Here is a 21,688-nt window from a genome sequence, read left to right as displayed (position 1 = left end):
GTTCATGATTCTTCTGGGTCTCTTTTAGCATAGGCCAGGTAAAGTCAGTATGATTACACAGAGAAAATAAGGGGATAGGAAAATCCAGGGAGAGCAGGAAAAGTTCAAGAGATAAGGGAGTCCCAGGACAAAGGAGTTGGGTGACTGAGAAAGAGAGAAAGACAGGAAGGAAGAAAAGGGGGTAGGGGAAAAGAAACTGTTTTTCCTCTATATTTACTAAGCATTGGGCCTTGAATAAGAACATTTACATGGGTTTGTCCTCATTATAGTCTTCTCAGGTTGTCTTTATCTTGTAAATGTAAAACAATGTAAAATAGAGAGGCTCAAAAGACATAAAACTCACTGAGGTCAAGACTGTAAGTCTAGTATCTCCCAGGAAGATTAAGAAAGGCACTGGTAAAGAGGAAGGCTAATGGTTTTGAATGAACCAATTGTTACACTTCCTGGAATTCTTGAGCATTACTTTTACTGCACTATGCTGTTGTGACAGATATTCTTTATAGAATCATGATTTCATAGGAAACCAAGGTTCTTCTGAAGGCGCTCAAAGTCTTCCATACACAGCTAATCCTCTTCCCTCCCTCTCCCCTCCCACTCTCTTTCCCACATGTGTTGTATAGGGTTTTCCAAATTGAAACACTCCCTTCTGGAGGGAAGAACACACACAAGACTTAGGAAGTGAGTAAAACTTTCAAGTCTCAGAAGACTGACCTTTATAGAACTCACAAGTTCCCTCCCCAAGTTTATCCACAGTAACAGTTATTTGTGTGTGTGTGTGTGTGTGTGTGTGTGTGTATGGTTGCATTCTAAGGGGGAAGATGTATCAAGTTGCCTACAGGTTATACATGGACTGCTGAGTTGGCAGTTTTCAGGAATGGTCACTAACACTGACATGGACTGTTTGAAGTTGCTGTTACCAGCGTTACCCTAGCTCTTCTCAGCCCCTCACACATCCCCTTGTAAGGAACCCCAGTAAATTTATTAAAGTAGATTGTACAGAAATTTTTCCTTGGTCTGTTATCAGTGCCCTATCAGGAACAAATAAACATTAGTTTATGTTTTCACCATATGAAAAAGTCATATGATGGAAATAAAAACACATTTGTCATTTGTCTGCCGGACACTGAGTCCTGTCCAAAAATGTAAGATTAAAATATCAACCTTTAAATATATCTACTGATATGATAAAACATGATTTCTAAACTTATAATGAAATACTTCTACCAACATTAGGGAGAACTTTGTGAAATATTGAGAAAAGATCTCACAGGATGGAAGGCAGCAGGTGATTGGGAGTTTCTTCCATGTCTAGGGGTGAAGGCTATGATAGGGAAGGCTTATGTGGATGTTGAGGGAACCTTTCTCTGGAGCCTGAGAGTGGTGGAGTTTCAAATTGTCCTGTGTACTTCTAAGGCCAGTGTGTAGAGTCTGAGTTCCAGAATCAAAGAGCTAGCTAGGTCTGTACCCCATGCACTTCTGTGTTAGCAATGCTCTCCATGGAAAACTGTTCACATTTTCTGAGACATAGCACTCTATCCTGTGAAAGAGGGTGTCTAAGTGACTTTCTTCAATTGCTGTGACAAAGAATCAAGACCAAGGTAACTGTCTCAAGGTTTTATTAATGTCAAGACCAGCCATTTTTTTTTTTACAAAGGAAAACATTTAATTGGGGCTGCCTTACAGTTTCAGAGGTTCAGTCTATTATTGTCATGGTGGGAAGCATGATATTGTGCAGACAAAACTGGTACTGAAGGAGCCAAGAATTTTACATAATGATCCGCAGGGAGCAGAAGGAGAGACTGGAAGACTGGGCATAGCTTAAGTATATGTAACCTCAAAGACCAGCTCCACAGTAACACACTTTCTCTAAGAAAATCACACCTCCTAACAGTGCCACTCTCTATAGGCTAAACATGCAAACACACAAGAGTATGGGGACCATACCTATTCAAATTCAAAGCTCATGGTTGCAGAGGATTAGAACTTGTGACCATTATGACAGAGAACATGGCAGCAGGTAGACAGGCATGGTACTGAAGCTTCCATTTGATCTACAAGCAGGAAAAGCCAGAGAGAATGAGAATGAGAGAGAGAGAGAGAGAGAGAGAGAGAGAGAGAGAGAGAGAGAGAGAGAGAGAGAGACCTAAGGATGACATGGGTTTTTAAAACCTCGAAGCCAATCCCCAATGACACACTCCCTTCAAAAAGGCCACACCTCTTAGTCCTTCTCAAATAGTTCTACCAACTGGGGGCCAAATATTCAAATTCATGAGTCTATGAGGGCATTCTCATTAACCCCCCCCACCCAGGAATGACAGTGCTCAATAGACACAAAGTACTGGGAGAATGCTGCTATTCAATACTGATGACTTTGTTTGGTGTGATTAGTAAGAATATGGACATGAAGAAGATTGAAGAATTTTAGTCTCGATCTGCTGTGTGAGCTCAGCCGTGGTGTTTCCTGTTCTGAGCCTCCATTTTTTCCCCATAAAAACTAAGGGCTCTTCCATAGACAAAAGCCTACCAGCCAGGTTGGGTGGTTTTCCTAGGGCAGGCTAGAGCGTACCTCAGTGAGAAGGCTCAGCGCTCATCTTGGATAAGAGGCCCACCAGGAAAGCTACTGAACTCCAGATAGTATTGGGCTTCATTTTTCCGCCATTTGTAAGAGTCCATGGCCTTCCCCAACCCTAGGCAAGAAGGAATGACTGTAGAGTGGACAGCAGTCCTTCAGTCAACTTTACATTAAAGAAAGGTCATGGTCATACTGTCACAGAAGCAGCCATGACCCTCCCACTCCCAATAGCAATAAGCATAGAAAGGGATTGGAGGGGGACAATGGCATCTGGATGCTTCCAGCCTGCTCTAGGCTCATCAGCCTTTGCTATTGCCAGTGTGTGGATAATGGATTATAGAGGTAGTGGATCAATTATGTCCACAGCAGATTCCCTTCATGAGACAGGCAGGCAAATCACCCCCTCTGAGCAGAACAGCTACCACAGGAAACTGATTGTCTTATTGTCAGCCTCGTAGATAGGAACTCACCTGCTGTGTAGGAGATGCCTCTGTTTAATTCAATGACTTTTAGAAAATGAGACTCTTTTATTCCACTTACTTATTCCTTAAAGCTCTTAAGAAGGCCGAAGGCTGTGTAAAGCATCCCAGGACATTAGATGGAAGCGGCAAGACAATTTAGAAATAGAGGTGAAATTCCTGTCTTTATCTATTCCAGATCCCAGCTGGGAGGGGCTCAAGCCATACACAAGATGGCTTCATAATTCCCAGGGAGTGACAGCATAAAGTTTGCCTGCATTGTGACCCTCTGTTTGAAAAAGTGTGGCATTGTTTAATTTTCCATCTGATACAGCCTTATCATTTCCAGTACTAAAAATTCTCCGTGCCCTTAGCTGTGTGTTCATCATGATCTGGGACATCTTCCCTATGTAGCTTGATATAGGTTTTAGCAAAATCGAAGACTTGAAGGGTGATATGGCCTTTTGCCTCAGCCCCCATGACAGCTCATTGCTTTCTAGGTCTGACCCCACAATCGCACTTGGAATCATTCACACAGAAAAACACAGACCATTGACTGTTCTTTTTTTTTTTTTTAATGTCTTGATCTACATTTTTGTGCCTGTGGTCAAAGAGAAGCTTCATTACTTCTTCAAGAAGTAATCAAGTAGAAGACATGAGTTTCCCTTCTCTTCTCCTGAGAAGCCATCACATGGCTTACATCATCTATGAGGTCTGTTTGGTCTTGTGTCTCTGTACATGTTCTCTGGCATCTCAAAGTCTTGCTGTGACCACGTGATGACACAGAAGATGATGACAGTGTCTATGACTGCTTGCTCAGCCCCTTACTCTCCCAGCCCCTGAGTCAGCTGCTGTTCTTTATGATCCATGTTGCACACACTGTGCCAGTTAATAACATATCAGAAGACCCACTCCAAGGTATAGTGGGAAACAAGGCACACTTTACCCCATATCACAATAGCTTGAAGACAAGAACTGTTTTATCCAGAATAGACACTGACTACAGCTGACTTAATGAGGCATGCTAGAGGCAGCCTTGGAATCCCCAATTCTTTACTAAATGAACTCTGCACCAATGTCCCTTGGTGGAAGTGATGTGACCTCTGGCTTGGAGAGGGCAGTATGTCTGTCTAGTCAAGGGAGTAACCATGACTATTTGGAGAACTAGTTCTTTGCCCTCATAGCTGGTTAGTGAATTCAAGATAAAGAAATTCTGATTTGTATATATCATGTCTACTTGGAGTGTATATGAGAACTGACAACCAAATAGCCCGTGACGTGAGCCTGACGTGCTCTCTGATGTAGTTGGGGCTGAGTTAGGACCTTTCCTTAAATAGTTACTCATTAAACAGATGAGAGAAAATACAGCTGAAAGAACCATTTTACATACAATTTCAACCTGATGAAGAAATCCAGAAGACTTTTAAAACAGTTTGGAGTAAATGTGCAGAACCAAGTTTACCGTTTTAAATGTCTTCACGCTTATAGCTTCAGTCCACTCACACTAGCGATTTTTTCTTACACACTACTGTTAGGCATGCAGAGGGACACTTACTGTCCAGAACTCTACCCCCAGAGAAGCTCTGTACTCACTAAGTGGCAGAGCTCCATTTTCTCACCTTGTCTCTATTTTTTCCACCTCTCGAAGATACTATGAGTTGACCACACTTGCTTCTCACGCCTGGCTCATTTAACTTAGCCAATGACAGCTTAGCTCTGGGACTATGTGAGCAAAAGCTATGAGAAAAGCAATAAGTGTGAAACTGTTTTCCAGTCCCACTGTGGTCTGTAATTGAGTGGGGCGTAAGGCAGTGTGCCTGTGATGTTTAAGTCTTTCCCATGATTACTTTTTTAAAGCAAAATGTATGAACAATTGAGAATCCATGGATCTCAGGCACAGCTGGGTCTAGGATGCCAAAGGCAACATGAAATGTTTTTCTTCATCCCCAGCTCTGAGTATTTTTTCTTAGATAGATTCACCTCAACCAAGATGTCCTTGAGGGTGATAAAGAGCAATCCATGACTCTGAAATCACAACACACACACACACACACACACACACACACACACACACACACACACACTGAGAAAGAAACAGATATTAAGCTAGCAAATTTTCAGCAGTTTCCAGTTACTGCGTGAATGCCAATGATGACACATGAATGGTCACAATGACACACACTGATCGGTGCTATTGTCTCATTTCTCAGTCTATCCCTAAATTCAGGGAGATGGGATGTGATGATGGTGTGGGTCCTATGCTCACACAGTTCCGATGGATGAGGGTAATACCATGTACTTCACATAGACTCAGAGTCGGGTTTAGAATACTGTCTCTACAGAAAACAAAAATGAATTCTAGGCAGGTGAGACATGGAGAACTTGCAAAATGTTGTCAAACATAAACCCCTTTTCTTGAGCTCACTAGACAAAAGAATAGTCCTAAGTGATCCAGTTCCTGAGTCATTTCAGTAATCACCATGGTCTTGTGCAGATATTCTTAATGGACTCCATTGAAGTTATTTACAAAAAAGGACAAAAGACATATTATGAACATATTAGAATGTTCATGTTGACAGCAATAGCAAATAAAGTCTCCTTAATGGTACCATTCTGGGCAGGGCTTGGTGATGCACATCTGTAATCTCAGCACCCTAGAGGCAGAGGCAGGAGGATCAACTCTGTAAGTATTGAGTGTCTTCCTTGACAGTATACCAAGTTTAAAGTCAGTTTGCTTGGGCTATGTGAGACCCAGTTTCAAAAACAAACAAACAAACAAACAAACAAGCAAACAAACAAACCAAATATAGATTAGAAAAGTGGAGTGGCTTGGTGGTTAAGAGAACTTCCCAATACCCAAGATAGGCAGCTCATAATTCATGTAATTCATGTAACTCCAGGTACAGGAAATGTGGTAGGTTCTTGCCTCTATGAGCATATGCATGTCTCTCTCTCTCTCTCTCTCTCTCTCTCTCTCTCTCTCTCTCTCTCTGTGTGTGTGAAAAACACACCATCCTGCATCTTTACACACACACACACACACACACATACACACACACACACACACACACCGAGAGAGAGAGAGGAGACAGAGAAAGAGAAAGAGAGAGAGAGAGAGAGAGAGAGAGAGAGAGAGAGCAAGAGCACATCCTGCACCTTTTCAGTTCTTTGTGCTATAACAGGTTTCTCTAACACACAACATGTCATTAGCTCTTACATACCATTACTAAGGCAACTCACACAATGACCTCAGCTACAGTACATCACTCTTCTTGTCATTAGTTGTCAAAATATCATATTTGATTCCCAGTCCCCCTTGGCTCTACCTGTCAGTCACCTTGCTGAGCTGAAACTCACAGTGAAAATGCTAAGTGTGCTAATCAAGTGTGCCTGCGTGACATGTTTTGTATTGGTGTCACAGACATTCGTAGAGGAAAGGGCTGCTTAGAGGAGGAACACTATCAAGTTATTCCAAACAGTCAGAGTGAAAAGTGGCAGAAGGGAATGGCTCAGCCCCAGTGTGTATTCAAGAGCAGTGACATTGTGATGGTCTAGTCAGAGCCTCCACTAAGCACTGAGTAATCAAACCTGATCCCCTTTATATAAACAGATGCTTGCCTATATGGGGGAATGTGCACTTGCTTGCAAGTAAAGGAAAACTCATCAAACTGGCGTAAAAATAGAAGACATTGAGTGGCTTTTATAACATGTCTGCTTTACGTTCTGTTAAAAGCCAGGAACAAACAGGGTTAGGAAGAATGGTTCAGTGGGTAGAACATTAGCTGTGTAAGTGTGAGGACCTAAGTTAGAATACTCCAAGCAAAAGGTGGGTGTAGTGCTGTGTACACACCTGTAATCCTTTGTTCCTCTAGGGATGGAGAGACAAGAGAACCTCTTCAAGCCAGCTGATAAGCTATCCTGGTGTATGTAGCAGAAACAACAATGAGACTTTGGCTTAAGCAAGGTAGAAGGTGAGAACAGACACCTGAGGTTGTCCCTTGGCCACCAGGTGTGTGCTACCAGATGTGTGTGTCTATCCATTCAAAAAGCATACACACGTAGGGTGAGGTTCAGGATTTGATTTAGTAGCTTGATACATAATAAAAAAGTCACTTTTCATGGTGTCAGAATGGCTGCAGTGAACCCAGGACCCAGCAGGATCATCTGCCATCTGAGAGAGACAGCGAGCTTTCCTTTCCTGTGAGCCCCAGCAGTATTTTCTACTGTCTCATTAGCCTGATTTATTTGCTCATATCCATTGTCCTGAGGAAAAGCTCTCAGCAGACGTTTGCCTTTTGTTAATTCTTAATCTACCCTTGCGACTGTATTTAAAGTTAGCTTTTCTCCAGGTAAATTAAAAGGGACTGAGTGATAGGGTGGCTACCAAGGAATGGGAATGGGCTATGAGGGAGCCAGCCTGGAACAAAGCCACCAGGGGAGGCTTGTGCTGTGTATTCTCTCACCTCTGTCTGTTCCTCCTCCTCGTCCTCCTCCTCTTTCTCATCCTCCTCCTCTTCTTCCTCCTCCTCCTCATGCTCCTCCTCATGCTCCTCCTCCTCCTTCTCCAGGAAATCCCACCCATCATCATTCTACAGAGAAGTGCAGGTAGCTATGGCTGTCTTCACAAGAGGGTTGGGGATGACAGAAAGAAAGCTGGATTTAGAGTGCATCTTATTTTATTATTATAATAATGATAATAATGTGATGTGTTTGGGGATGTGTACAGGCGGCGACATATGTGTAGAGGCCAGGGGACAATCTTGTGGAGTTACTTCTTTCCTTCCACCTTTACATGGTTCATAGAATTGAACTCAGGTTGTCAAGCTTTGTGGCGAATGCTTTGGCCCACCAGCCATCTTGCCACCCCTGGGATTTGGTGTTTGCATCATGGCTATGTTGTATCCCATCTCTAGATGACCATGAGTTATTCACCTACTCACATGTGAAACGCAGTCTCTGCCATTGAATGGGAAAGAGAAGTCGATCCTTTCTGTCACTGAAAGGGAAGTAGTTTCTTCTCTACCTGCTTCACAAAGTTATTATGGTCAAAGGATCACAAATAAATAGCACTTCTGTGTTGACAATGCAAATTTAAGAGATTACTGTGTGTCATTTAAGGAAAAAATAGAAATTTCAGAAGAACTGTGTGGGGCAGCAGCTTTGCTTTGGCGAGTTCTGTGCTCAAAATCTACAGCAGCAGAAAAAGTAGCACAGGAGCTTTTAGGTCCGTGGTGCTGAGCAGAGAACAATGACTTTGGAATAGCTGGAGAATGTCCAGATGGCTGCCTCTGCCATCGGAGGAGTTATTTTTAGAAAAAAATCTGTATCCCTGGACACCGTTATATGAGGAGAAACCGTGCTCTGCAGCATAAGGCACTGCACTGGCTATCCTTATCCATCCCGAGAAGCAGGGCGGTGTTGCCTGGAGCCCCCTCGGATTTCCATGGAACCTTGAGGCAATCATTAACCTCTTTGATCTTCAGGGTTCTCATGTGACACAAGAGACGGTAATGCTGAGCTCACAACGCTGAGGGATGGTTATGTAAGTTGGGCTTCTTATCCAGCAGAGTCCAGTCATGCCAGACACATTCTACCTCCCCAGCTGCCTGCAGGAACCACTCAGTGTGTAACTCAGGCCAACAGGGATGGGGGAGGATCATTGCTCAAACTTTCTAAGCCTCAGAAATCTATAAGCAGCTTTTCGGGGTGTGTGTGCACACGTGCTTATGTGTGCAAGAGTATATACATGTGGGTTTGTGTGTGTGTGAGTATATGCACAGAGTGCATCTCCGTGTGTATGCATAGATGTATGTGTGAGTGTAAGAGTGTGTAGATATGTGTGTGTGTGTGTGTGTGTGTGTGTGTGTGCTCGTATGTGTGTACCCTGAAAGTCAACTTTGGGTGTCTCTGCTCAGGTGTCAGCCATATTGGTTTTTGAGCCAGGGTTTCATCCTAGTCTGGAATTCACCTGTTCATCTAGGCTGGCTGGTCACGGAGTTCCAGGGGTCCTCCTGTCCAGCCTCCTTGCCATTGCCATTGTATGCATGAGACACCAGGACTGGATTGTGTGTGTGTGTGTGTGTGTGTGTGTGTGTGTGTGTGTGTTTTAGTGTGTTAGGGATTGAATTGGGGTCCTCATGTTTGCAAGGCAAACATTCTACCAAGTGAGCTATCATCCTGATCTGTGTATTGATTAACCTCTAATCCCTAGGAAGATGATGTGCAGATATTATAACCCAGGCCGTAATTTTTCAATCTCTTAAAGTACCTTTGCATTGGTTCTGTGTTGTCAAACTGATTTCTGTATTACAATGATGGTTTAGCTATAAAATACAATCAATTAGCCATTTGCTTAATTATCAATCTACCATTTATAGACAAATTATTGGGTTTTTAAAAATGTAACTACCTTTATTTGGAAAAGTGAATAGAATGTAATGATTCTCAGAAATGTAGAGAATCAATTTTGGTCTTTAAATGGTTTTACTAGCTTGTATATTCATGAACAAATAGTCCATTGTTGCTCTCTGTAACAATGACCCTGACTATATATAGCCAACACCTCTGAGTCATCAGACACTCACTGAGAAGCAGCTCAATGGTAAGTGATTTTGTTCAACTTAAGTTTTATGGCAAAAGTGTTTTATAATGAGGCATTTAAACATTTTCACTTTCTTCTTCTTCTTCTTCTTCTTCTTCTTATTATTATTATTATTATTATTATTATTATTATTATTATTGGATATGCTTGTGGACTCTATGTGTGTATATGTGTTGGTTAGTTTTATATTAATTTAAAATAAGCAATTTGGGACAATAGACTCCCAATTGAGAAAATGTCTCCATCAGATTACCTGTAGGCAAGTCTGTAGGACATTTTCCTGATTGATGATTGGTGTGAGAAATTGTTAGTGGTGCCATCCCTGGACCCTTGGTCCTAGATGGTACAAGCAAGCAAACAGCAAGCCATGGAGAATAAGCCAGTGAGCAGCACTCCTCCACAGCTTCTGATTGAACTCCTGCCTCTAGGTTCCTGCTGGCCTGCTTGGGTTCCTGCCCTGACATCTCTCAGTGATGGAGTGTAAGGAAAATAAACCCTTTCCTCCCTAGGTTGCTTTTATTCATGGTGTTTATCACAGCAATAAAAACCTAGCTAAAATGGGGTGTGTGTGTGTGTGTGTGTGTGTGTGTGTGTGTGTGTGAGAGAGAGAGAGAGAGAGAGAAAGAGAGAGAGAGAGAGAGAGAGAGAGAGAGAGAGAGAGAGAGAGAGAGAGAGAGAGCATGCATGTGTGGCGGTCAGGAGACAGCTTTGAGGGTCTTGTTTTCTCCTTTCCCCACGGCTTTGGAGATTGGACTCTGCTCCCCAGGGTTGGGTGGCAACTGTTTGCATCTTGCCAGCCCCATTAGTGGGCATTTATGTAGGGTGAACTTGAGAACTTGATTTCTCTACATGGAAATTATATAAAAATCTTAACCCAATTAGGGGATCCAAGTAGACTTTGTACCCAATAGAAATCATAGATATTGTGCAAAAGAATTGAATCTACAGATGTCTACAAACATTTATAAACAATGGAAATTACCCCTCTATTTAATCCAGATACATTACATTACACTATGTAGGCAATTATGAATGTTGATAAAGCAAACAAATCTGCTTTAAGTAAATTATTAGCATTTCTCTCCTATAATTAAGTATTAATCAAATAATGTCTTCAGTTTTGGTTATAGATGAATGATGATAACTACAGGCACCATTATTGTTTTGTATATGTATATGGTGATGCTTATGAACTGACTTAAAACTCATAATTAATCCTTCAATTCATATCTATATATTTGCTGACATATGCTTACATCTTCTAAATTTTAAAAAATTTAGCCATTAGTTGTAAAAAAAATACTTGGCATATCCACAAAAGCTTTAAAATATTCTTTCAATAATTACCAAGATGAGTAACCATTGCTAGGCATGTAAATAGCCGTCAGCGAAGGTGGCAGGTGGATGGGCTTGTAAAGTCAGTCTTGAATAGATGTTAATGAGCTGTGGACTTTGGAAAACACATATTTGGTTAGGTTGCAAAAGTACAATGGAGACTGCCTGGAGAGGAAATGAAGGAGCATCTACTTCAGCTGATGAGATTGCTGCCTTAAATATGCTCCAGAAAACCACGATTTGAGGAGATGGCTTATGAGTTGCAGGCAGCAGAGATCTGACACGTTGAAGAATACATTCAGACTTAAGCAATGGCTGAAGTCAAAAGATGCCTGGTCCATGTCAAGCAGTAAATCTGACAGAACTATGAGTTAAGAAAGGCATACTGACACCTTTCTATGACACCACATCTCAATAAAAAGAAATATGATTTTTCTACAAAAACAGAAGGGAAGATACATTTGATTGTAGTCAGGGTGGTAAAATTCTGTATATGGAAATAGTTTTAATGCTGCTGTAGGTATGAGAAAGCACTTACTATTTACTGCATTCTGTACATTTCTTTCAAAGTTATCAGGTTCTGGGACGTTAATAGGTAGGACTCTTGTTATGGAAAGGAATCTTTTCAGGATGGTAGAGACAAAAGCAAGCTATGGTTGACAAAATGACAACTTAAAACTCCAGTCATCTTAAAGCACAAGAGGCTTATTTGGCAGGAATTCAGAGGTGAGGCTGTGGCTCCATTCTTGCAGCCTTGTCTTCTGGATGCACACTGAGTTCTCTGCATGGTGATTGCATGCTGGTGTTGAGGGGCTGCCTCAGAATGACAGCCCATACATAGTAATGAGATAGCAGTATTCAGGTATTCACCCCTCCACACACAGGGTACTCACCTTGACAGAAACTGTCTGAGCATCTAGCCCCACAGTCAGCTACTGACTATTGCTTCCTGGGACCTCCTTCCGGAAGATTCAAGGTAATTTTTATGAAGTCACTGGGAAAAATATCTTCTTGCACCCATTGATATCCTGTGGCCAATCAAGATTATTCAAGCAAGGAGATGGGAGAAAATGGCAGGCTTTAAATAAAACAAGCTTGCCTGTGGGCCAGATATACAGATGGCTTCTGTCAAGATAAGGACTCTGTGGAGAGTGAATGGATACCTGAAGAAGTTGAAACTACTTGGACAGAAGAGAAAACAGAATGGCTGCCTAAGACATGTCTAAGACCTGTTCTTACTGGCTGTGTAAGGCAGGCATGTTAGCAAAGCATGCTAATATTTAATTTCCATGTAACATAAAGAATTTCTTCATGAGTAATAGACTTTGGTATCCACTTTTTCTTTCCTTAATAGCAACACCTCTTATTTTTTTTAAAAACTCTTGATTGAAAAGCACTGTAAAAAAATTCCATGTTTCTTAGTCTGTGTTGCCTTTGGGGCCTTGGGTAGAAATTTCCTCCAAAGGTGAATTCAGAGATTTGTGAGTTCTTTTCTCTTTCAAGTTTATTTCCTACTTTGAATTTAAATGTACACACCGGAGTTGTCATTTGTTTTAGAGGAGATGATGTCATCATGTATGGGGCCATGTGTCAATGCTGGTAGACCAGAAAGACAGATAGAACCTGGGCCTTTATGACTGAGAGACTGTCAGTCCAGCTCTGGACTTCCTATATGGAGCCTTGTTTTATGTCAGAAAAACAGTGAATCTTAACTCTTATTTTAGGTAGGTTTTACTGACAGCAGGGCATAGTCATTTCTAGTCATCAGCATATAATAATTGGTTAATAAGGTTGACATCTCCATGGCAAGCCAGGACCACTCAGTCCATGGACTGAACAAACTTCCATCTAACCAGGCGACAAGTTACTCTCTTCTGAGGGAGAATTTCCACGAAATGCCATCAGATAGAGTGTCATGCTTTTTGTTCACAGATGAGCAGTTGAAAAGTCAGAGCAAGCAGGACAGATTGTGGGTTTACAAAAAGAAAAGGCAAGTGGAGTAATTTCTCCTCCGTATTGCTTAACTCTGCCACCATGTGTTCTGAATCACTTCATAGTTCAGCACAAAAATTGCAAGAAAAAGAACACCATTAGGGAGGGGAGCATTGAGGTGCGGTTATAAAAAGGAACGGTTCTTTTAATATACACTCATATTAAATTGTATGGGTTTCTATGTGAGTGTTTATGTGTTTTATTCCACAAATCAACCTGGAAATATTTCAGTGGTTGTCCAATTAGGCACAAATAATGAAGCGATATTACAGACAACCCTTGCATTTTCTTTACACGGAGTACCTATTTTAGAACAGTAGTCCACCTACACATACCTAAAGGGGTCTCTGTTCTTGACATGGAAATATGTTTAGGGGACATGCAGCAACTCTTATAATCAATACCAGTTTCTAACTTTGGGTTGGGCATGAAGACATTCATCTGGAGAGTGGGCTGGAAAGGGGTGGGAAGCCTGTATTTTGACTAATAGAGATTGAAGTGTTAGTGAGCTGTCAGCACAAGGAGACAGCACACTGGTCCTTTGTGGCCACTTTCCTTTTGATTGACAGGCTCCAGAGAAGGCTCAGCCTTGGTGTGGGAGCAGCGACAGGGATGCAGATGCTCTTCTGCCCCCGGGTCCTGATGGAGAAGATGCCATGGGTAAGCGTAGGCACGTGGGGGTGGGTGCCTGGAAACCCGTGGTGCAGCAGCTGTTCCTGGGCCCACTTTCCAGCAGCTACTGTCAGAGTCACGGCCAAGATCATCTCCCTACACACAGCAATTCTGGGGACACACTTCAGAAATGATATTTAAGGCTGGGCTGTTCCCATCTCCTAGCTTCACAATGTCAAGACCTTCTTTTCTACTCTGTGTGGTTTCTATTTGCTCTGTTTCTTCCACTATTACTTGTGTAATAGTGACACAAGAGAGTGAAAATTAGGCAAAATTCGGGACTCTGTTTCAGAGTCTGAAAAACTTAGTTCTTTATAAGAGAAAACTGCATTTTTGATTATAGGGAAATCAGGACATAGTCTCAGGATCAACATACTCATCTGTAAAATGGAATAAGAAACTTACCTGAGGAACACATTTATGATGAGCAGTGAAATAAATAAATAAATAAATAAACAAACAAACAAACCTCACCAAGGCTAGTTTTTTAAACATTTTTAAAAAATTATCTTAAATTTGCTTAGCAGATTTTAAAATAATTTACAAATTGTTTTATATTAGGTCATTATTTAAGTAATGGTTTTATCATGGCCTCTTCACACTTCATTTTCTGGGCTAGGGCAGTTCCGAGGGATTGAACCCAGCCTCTCATGAACACAAAAAGCTCCAGACTCAGCCCTGTACGGTTCCTGAGCCCACATTCACTCCGCGCTACTCTGCCCAGTTCCCTTCGGTAGGCAGCAGTTCCCCTTCTGTTTCTGGTCACGTGTTCCCTTCGCCTGTACCCTCATCCATGATAGCTATTGAGCTTAGATAGTCAGTTTAAATATGACCCCCTTCCCTGGTTCCCTTAGGAGCGGATGCGTGGACATAGAAGCAGAAACCCCTGGTAGGAGTCATAATTTATGTTTCGTTTATTCTCGGAGGGAAATAAAATGGCTGCTACATGGTGTGGAACCCAGAGCCGCCAGCCTTCTGGGCCTTTGAGCTTGCTACTGATGCAGATTGGTCCAGAAACGGGTTTCATGTTATTTGGATTCCATTCCCTCTTCTGCACTCTGAGGTTGAGGAGTCTAACTGGATTCGTCATGCTTGCTACCCCCTCAAGCCTCCCCGTCAGCCTTGCTCTAGTTTTGCATCTACCAGTTTCTCCTGTCCACCACTCCTTCGCTCAAAGGCAGCCGGTTTCACTTGTGCAATGTTCTACATCACTGATCATGTACACACTTTATGTACATTGTGATGGCCAGTCTCAACTGTCAACTTGTTAGGGGTTAGATCACCATAGGAACACATCTCTTGGTGTGTGTATAAGGACGTTTTTTAAAGGAAGTCTTACCTTAGTGGGGAAGACCCACCTTCGGTGAAGGTGAGTGGCATCATCTCATAGATGTACTTACTAGACTGAATAACAGGGAGACAGGGAGCGCTGACCGGCATTCACGTCCCTTTGCTTCCTGACGGCATCCACATGTGACTGACGACACTATGCCTCTGTCATGATGCTTTCCTCATCATGAAGGACTGACCTTTTAGACTGTAAGCCAAAATAAGCCCTTTCGGCTTAAGCTGCGTTTGTTATGTGTTTGATCACAGCAAAGAGAAAAGTAGCTAAGAGATCCTGGTGGCTTGAGTGAGAAATGACTCCCATAGGCTCACATGTTTGAACAGGTGGTCTCTAGTTGCTGGAGATGTTTTGGGATGTAGTAGACCCTTTAGAAGGTGGTACCTTGCTAGAGGAAGTCTGTTATGGGGTACAGACTTTGAGGACTTCTAGCCTTTCTCTCTCTCTCTCTCTCTCTCTCTCTCTCTCTCTCTCTCTCTCTCTCTCTCTCATCTCTTCTATATATATGGGATGTAATGCTGTCAGCTAACTTTTTGCTCTTGCTAACATGCTGTGTCTCCCATGGCATAATGGGCTCTGTCCTTCTGGAACTACAAGCTAAAATAGACTCTCTTCCCTAAGCTGTTTTTGGTTATGACATTTTGTCACAGCAACAGAAAAGATTAATACAAATCGATGCAATGAGAATACATAATATTGTTGAGCGTGTGCCTTTTATGCAAAGAAAGGGCCTTTGGTCAGAAATTTCACTGTTTCTTATTCTGAAACTCCGAATTATTTGAGCCTAATTTTCAAGGTAGCATGCAGGTCTAGCCGACTATATGTATCCTTCCTTGTGTGTCTACTTCATTTTGTGCATGAAATGCACCGGTAGTGAGTTCTTCAGTGTGTCAAGGCACAATCTAGTGTTGCTCATGTTCACCTCTCCTTGAGTTACTGTGGATTTACATCCAGAGGAAACTGTGGAGTTCTTGGAGTCACTGACTCCGGTGGAGTGATTTTTTCCAGATCGCCACACTGATTTTCATTTCTACTCTCAGGATGAGACAGTCATTGTTTCTACATCTTCATTGGCAACTTACTCTCTCTCTCTCTCTCTCTCTCTCTCTCTCTCTCTCTCCCTCCCTCCCTCCCTCCCTCCCTCTCTTCTTCCCTCCCTCTCTTTCTTTCTTTCTCTCTCTCTCTTTCTTTCTTTCTTTTTTTGATATGGGTCAAGTGATGTATCTTGCTGTGTTTTAAAATTATGTGGTGTTTATTCTTAGAGGATTTCAACATGTACACAGTGAAATATGACCATGCCTGCCCTCTCCACCTCTCCCTTTCCTCTCCCCAACATCCCCTCCCAGATTCATGTTTTCTGCTTTTTCCCTTCTCTTTTGCTCTATAACTCAAGACATCCAAATGGTGCTGCCCAAATGTGCCTGGGTGTGGGGCCATCCACTGGGGCATAGGAAACCTGTTAGTGGGCACAACTCAAAGAGAAATGATGCTTCCTCTCTCTGTTGCTACCAAGTGCCAAAAACTTCTCAATAAGGTTAGGGCTAGGTGAATGCCTTCTTCATCTTGCTGGGGATTTTTGCTGGCTAGATTTCACAGAGATCTTGGGCAGGCAACCACAGTTGTTGGGAGGGCCACAGCTTTGCCATGTTCATAAGAGAGCACTTTACACTGCGCCTCCATGTTCTCCGATTTCTCCACGCTGTCTGCCTCCCCTTGCTTTCTGAGCTCTGGCTGGGGCAGGGAGGGAGGGATTGGTAAAGATGCCCCCTTTAGAGCAGAACTCTCCGTGACTCAATGCTTTGATCAGTATGTGTCTTAGCATTGACTGCTGCCTGCTGAATTTTTATTGTTTTAGTTGAATTTCTTTTCCTATTGGTGAGGTTGGAATATTTTTATGTGATTATTGACTGCTTGTGCTTCCTTCCTGGAGGATTGGTATTAACATTTAACCATTCTCTTGTTCTTCTGCTGACATTTCTACGTATTGTGAGATTCTTTGTGTGTTCTAGATATTAATCTATTATCAGCAGCGGACACTATAAAAATCTTGCCAGTTGTTGGGTTTTATCTTTGTTACCTTAATAATGAAAAATGTATTTTCTGTAACATAGTTGAATTTAGCAACATTGTTAATTTGGAGTTTTGTTGAAATATATCAGATACAAAGATCTAAATTAATCTGGGCTGGAGAGATGGCTCAGTGGTTAAGAGCACTGACTGCTCTTCCTGAGGTCCTGGGTTGAAATCCCAGCAACCACATGGTGGCTCACAACCATCTGTAATGGGATCTGATGCCCTTTTCTGGTGTATCTGAAGACAGCTACAGTGTACTTACATATAATAAATAAATGCATCTTTAAAAATTATTTAAATTGATGAATTTAAAATAAATAAATAACAGATGTAAGAAATTTTACAAGTTATAACTATATAGTCTGATTTATTAGAAAGTGAATGAATCTTGTGTTCATTTTTCTTTTATTAAATATTTTACAGTAGTTTTACTTGCTTACTCTGTGCGAGTGTTTATGGGATGGAGTATGTGCACCATGCATGTGTGAACTCTCTGCTTAATCACTTTGAATTTATGCCAAGTAAAAAAATGATGCTCACTCAGAATCCTGATCTTTTTGAGAGGCTGTACATTAATTTAGCTATTAACCTTACAAAGGAGGTGCAGATAGAATGTATTTACTCTGGGCATTGTGTGAGATTGATAAAGGCTTCTAACTGGTGTGTGTGTGTGTGTGTGTGTGTGTGTGTGTGTGTGTGTATGTGTGCATGTGTGTGTGTATGTGTGCATGTGTGTTGTATGTTTGTATGTGTGGGTGTGTATGTGTGCATGTGTGTGTATGTGTGCATGTGTGTGTATGTGTGCATGTGTGTGTATGTGTGCATGTGTGGGTGTGTATGTGTGCATGTGTGTTGTATGTTTGTATGTATGTATATGTGTGTGTATATGTATTTGTATATATGTGTATGTATGTTTGTTTGTGTGTATGTACGTGTGCGTGAGAATACATACATCACTCTAATTATTTAATGTTCATTCATTACCTTTTCTATATTCATTTGTCCATTTTGTGCGTATGGCAGAGGAGTGGCATATGTGGAGGTTAGAGGTCAATTTGCAGAAGTCAGTTCTCTCCTTCCACTGATATGGGTTCCGGGGATCAATTTCAGCTGTCAGGCTCCAAGGCAGGTGTTTTCGCCCACTTGTCCAGTTCTCTCCGATCCTGAGTGCATTATTCTTGTCACCGGTCATCTTGATAAGGAGAGGTGGCAGTTCACAGTAAGTTTTCTTGATGCCAAGACTAAGACAAGTGACCCCTGGACATTGTTGTATGGAAACTGCTGGAGGAACTGAAGTTTTCTTCCTCTCCTGAGAGCTCATAAAAAAAATCACAGCAGGCAAAGCACCCATATGCATTAAGCAACCTTCCTCTAAAATCATAACTCATCAGACTTTATTGGACATGCTGTTTCTGCATACATAGGTGAGTGGATTTCTGCCTATAGAACTAGGATGCGATACGTCACGTAGGTAATAGCTTTAATGTATATGTAGGACCGGGTAAACCCTACCTATGGACGGTGCTGTTATACACAACATGCTGCTACTAAAGCTGTATGTGTGCACTTATACACTTATACTTATACTCAGTGAGTGAATGCATGTGCTTCCAAGCCAACCGCAAGTGTCAGTGGGTATTGGCTTCAGAGTTCTTCGTGACCCCTGGAGCCTCTCCTGCCTATGTACACATCAACTGCAAGTTCCACACACTTAACACTGTTCTTTCCCAGGGTCAGCCCTCCCTCAACCAATGCTGATACAATTGAGAGGATTAATAAGGCAATTTCATGCTTCTCAGGAAACATAACACCAAGGCATGGGCCGTACACTGGCTTCTGGCCTAAGCCAATAGATTAAGCTCAGTGGCACTTGTTTGCAAATGTACAGTTATCTCGACTTTGTTTCTACACTCCTTTGCTCACTGTATTTTCTCCTAAGTAAATCGTCACCCATGATCTCCAAGTTACATCACCAGCCGAAGCCTTTCTCCTAAACTCTAGGCTTGCCAGCCTCTTCCTCCTGGTACCCTGCATTGATCTCACGTGACCTACTGATAATGCACCCCCAACCCCCGCTTCTCTCTGGGCTCCCTTGTTTTCACAGATGACAGGTCCATTTCCAGTTGCTTGGGCTGAAAATCTTACAGAAACTTGTGAGTTTTGTCCCTTAGTCTACTAGGGTGTGCTGGTGACTCTACATTTAGACTGGCAATGATTGGCTGGGAAGATGGCTCAGTTGGTAAAGTACTTGTTGTTCAAGTGTGGGGACCTGAATCCCATGCCTGACACCCTGGTTATTTTTAAGTGTCCACCCATTGCACTGCGGCCTACAATCCTAATGCAGGGGCCAGAAGAGCCCTTTGATTTGTTGGCTGGTTCTTCTAAGCGAGTAAGGGGGCTCCCAGTTCTGTGGAGACAATGTATCAGAAAATAAAGTGGATAAGGATTGAGGTAGACAACATTGTACTCTGGCCTGCACACACAGGTATGCATATTTGCATGCACCTCCTCCTCCAACATGTGGGCACGTGCGCGCGCGCGCACACACACACACACACATACACACACACACACACACACACACACACACACACACACACACACACACACACACACACACATACACACACTTCATGGGCACAGTGGAGCATCCCTACAGTCCCAGTTTCTTGGAGGCTGAGATAGGAGAATTGCTTCAGGACTTCAAGAGCACTGTGGACAGCATAATGAGAAAATAATCTTAGGCTTTTTAAATTAGAGATTAAAAACAACAACAAGAACAACGCTGGCGATTTCTCACTATTCCCACCGTTGTGTCCATAACCTCTTAATTGAATCATAAAAATTTTAAGAACATGATTTTTTTTCATAGCTACAGCTAGCTGCCTTTGCTCATCCCTGTCTTAAAGGACCCTACAGAATCCTAAATGAAACTCAGATCACTCGTTCCTCGGCCCAAAGCCCGGGACAGCCTTCAGTCTCCCTCAGAATCCACTTTAGAGTTCTGAAGAGGACCCCCCCTGAGCTCTCTGACCGCATCTCCTACGCAACGTTCCTCCGCATGAAGTCTAACTTACTGTGCCCCAGAAACAGGCAACCCAGATCAGCTCAGAGCCTCTGCCCCGAATCTTCTTTCTCAGCAAACAACACAGCTTGCTCACACACTTCACTTAACACAGAATTCACTTTCGTTGTTTATTGTTCCTCTCTACCACAACACAAGCTGGCAGGTTTCTGTTTGTTCACTAATGCGTCCTGACTGGGAAGCGGAATGCCAGGCGCGCTGCACTGCTGAATGCCAGGCGCGCTGCACTGCTGAATGCCAGGCACGCTGCACTGCTGAATGCCAGGCGCGCTGCACTGCTAGGTATCGGTAGTGTGTGGGTCAATTAGTGGCCTCACCCCTCTTGCTGGGACTCGGTTGTCCCTAGTGTCCCCAGAGCAGCCTATGGTCCAGGCTGTGGGGAATGTGCCCTGTTAGAATCGCTTTGTGCTACCCTCTGAAAGGGACCTGGCAGCCATGTTAGGAAATCAGGGTCAGTTGGAACCACTGTGCACCCTATTTCCCATCTGTGAGTGTGAAAGCCTGCTCAGAGACCTTTCACCTTATGGGACCCTTTTTGGGCACAAGGGACATTGCATGGCAGAATTAAGGCTCGGTTAGGTTTTACCTATCCTCGCCAGGCTGATATTTAAAGGCAAAAGGAGTCTGCTTATAACCCCACCCCTAAAATTAGAAAAGTTAGTCTTAATCAGGAACATACCGAAAAGTAATGATTCAGAAATAGGCTTAACAACGGACCGAGGAGATTCAAGTTAGTGGAGTACAACCGTCTTATTCTTTCCAATTACCGATTTGAGCTATGCTCTGATAAGTTCCCGATTTCCTGTCTCCTAACAACGAATTCGACTGGTTCTATAACTTTCATGTCACTTTTGCTAATTAAGGCTGCATTAAATTTCAGAGGCTATTAAAAGCTCATCTCCTCGCCTTCCTGCAGCACAGGTCAGAGCTGTAGCCCTTGATCGCTAGCATGGCGGAAGGGAGGTGCACGTAGCTTACATGCTCCTCTTTCCCATGGTCCCCACTCTGTGGGTTGGTGAGTGGCAAGAAGGAATGATGGAGGCAATGCTGTCTCAGAACTGGCTGCCTCTGTGTGCTGGGGAGATGTCCCTGGCCACACTCTTTTGAGCTGATTTTAGTGGATATTAACAGTCTTAATTGTTGAATAATTTTCAACATATAACATCCAAAGTTCAGTGTGGGTAGTGTTTCTTAATTCTAACTCCAATCCCCTTACCTGAGTACTCAGGTTCTCTCAGATCATTGGGCTTCTATTTCAGCCTGGCTGGTAGTCCCCCTCCCCACCCTCCTTTCACCTCACCTGGCTCCTTGCTCCTTTAGAAACCTTACAAAGGCAGTCTCTTGCTCTTTGACATGATGCCAACGAGACCACTGAGGTGTGGTCCACCGCCTCTGAGAGGCAGAGGCTTCCCTATTCATCCCTTTCTTCAACCACATGTCATGCTTTTAGCTCCTTCTCACGCTGTTAGCTCTTCTTCAGAAACATCTAGGCAAGGAGAGCATGCAGCTTTCCAGAGCATCCATGCACCCTTGTCAATTTCTCCCAAGGAGTTCA

The sequence above is a fragment of the Rattus norvegicus genome, chromosome 2 (assembly GCF_021556685.1).
Source record: "Rattus norvegicus strain SHRSP/BbbUtx chromosome 2, alternate assembly SHRSP_T2T, whole genome shotgun sequence".
NCBI classification, from domain to species: domain Eukaryota; kingdom Metazoa; phylum Chordata; class Mammalia; order Rodentia; family Muridae; genus Rattus; species Rattus norvegicus.
Note: the sequence above shows the minus strand (reverse complement) of the source record.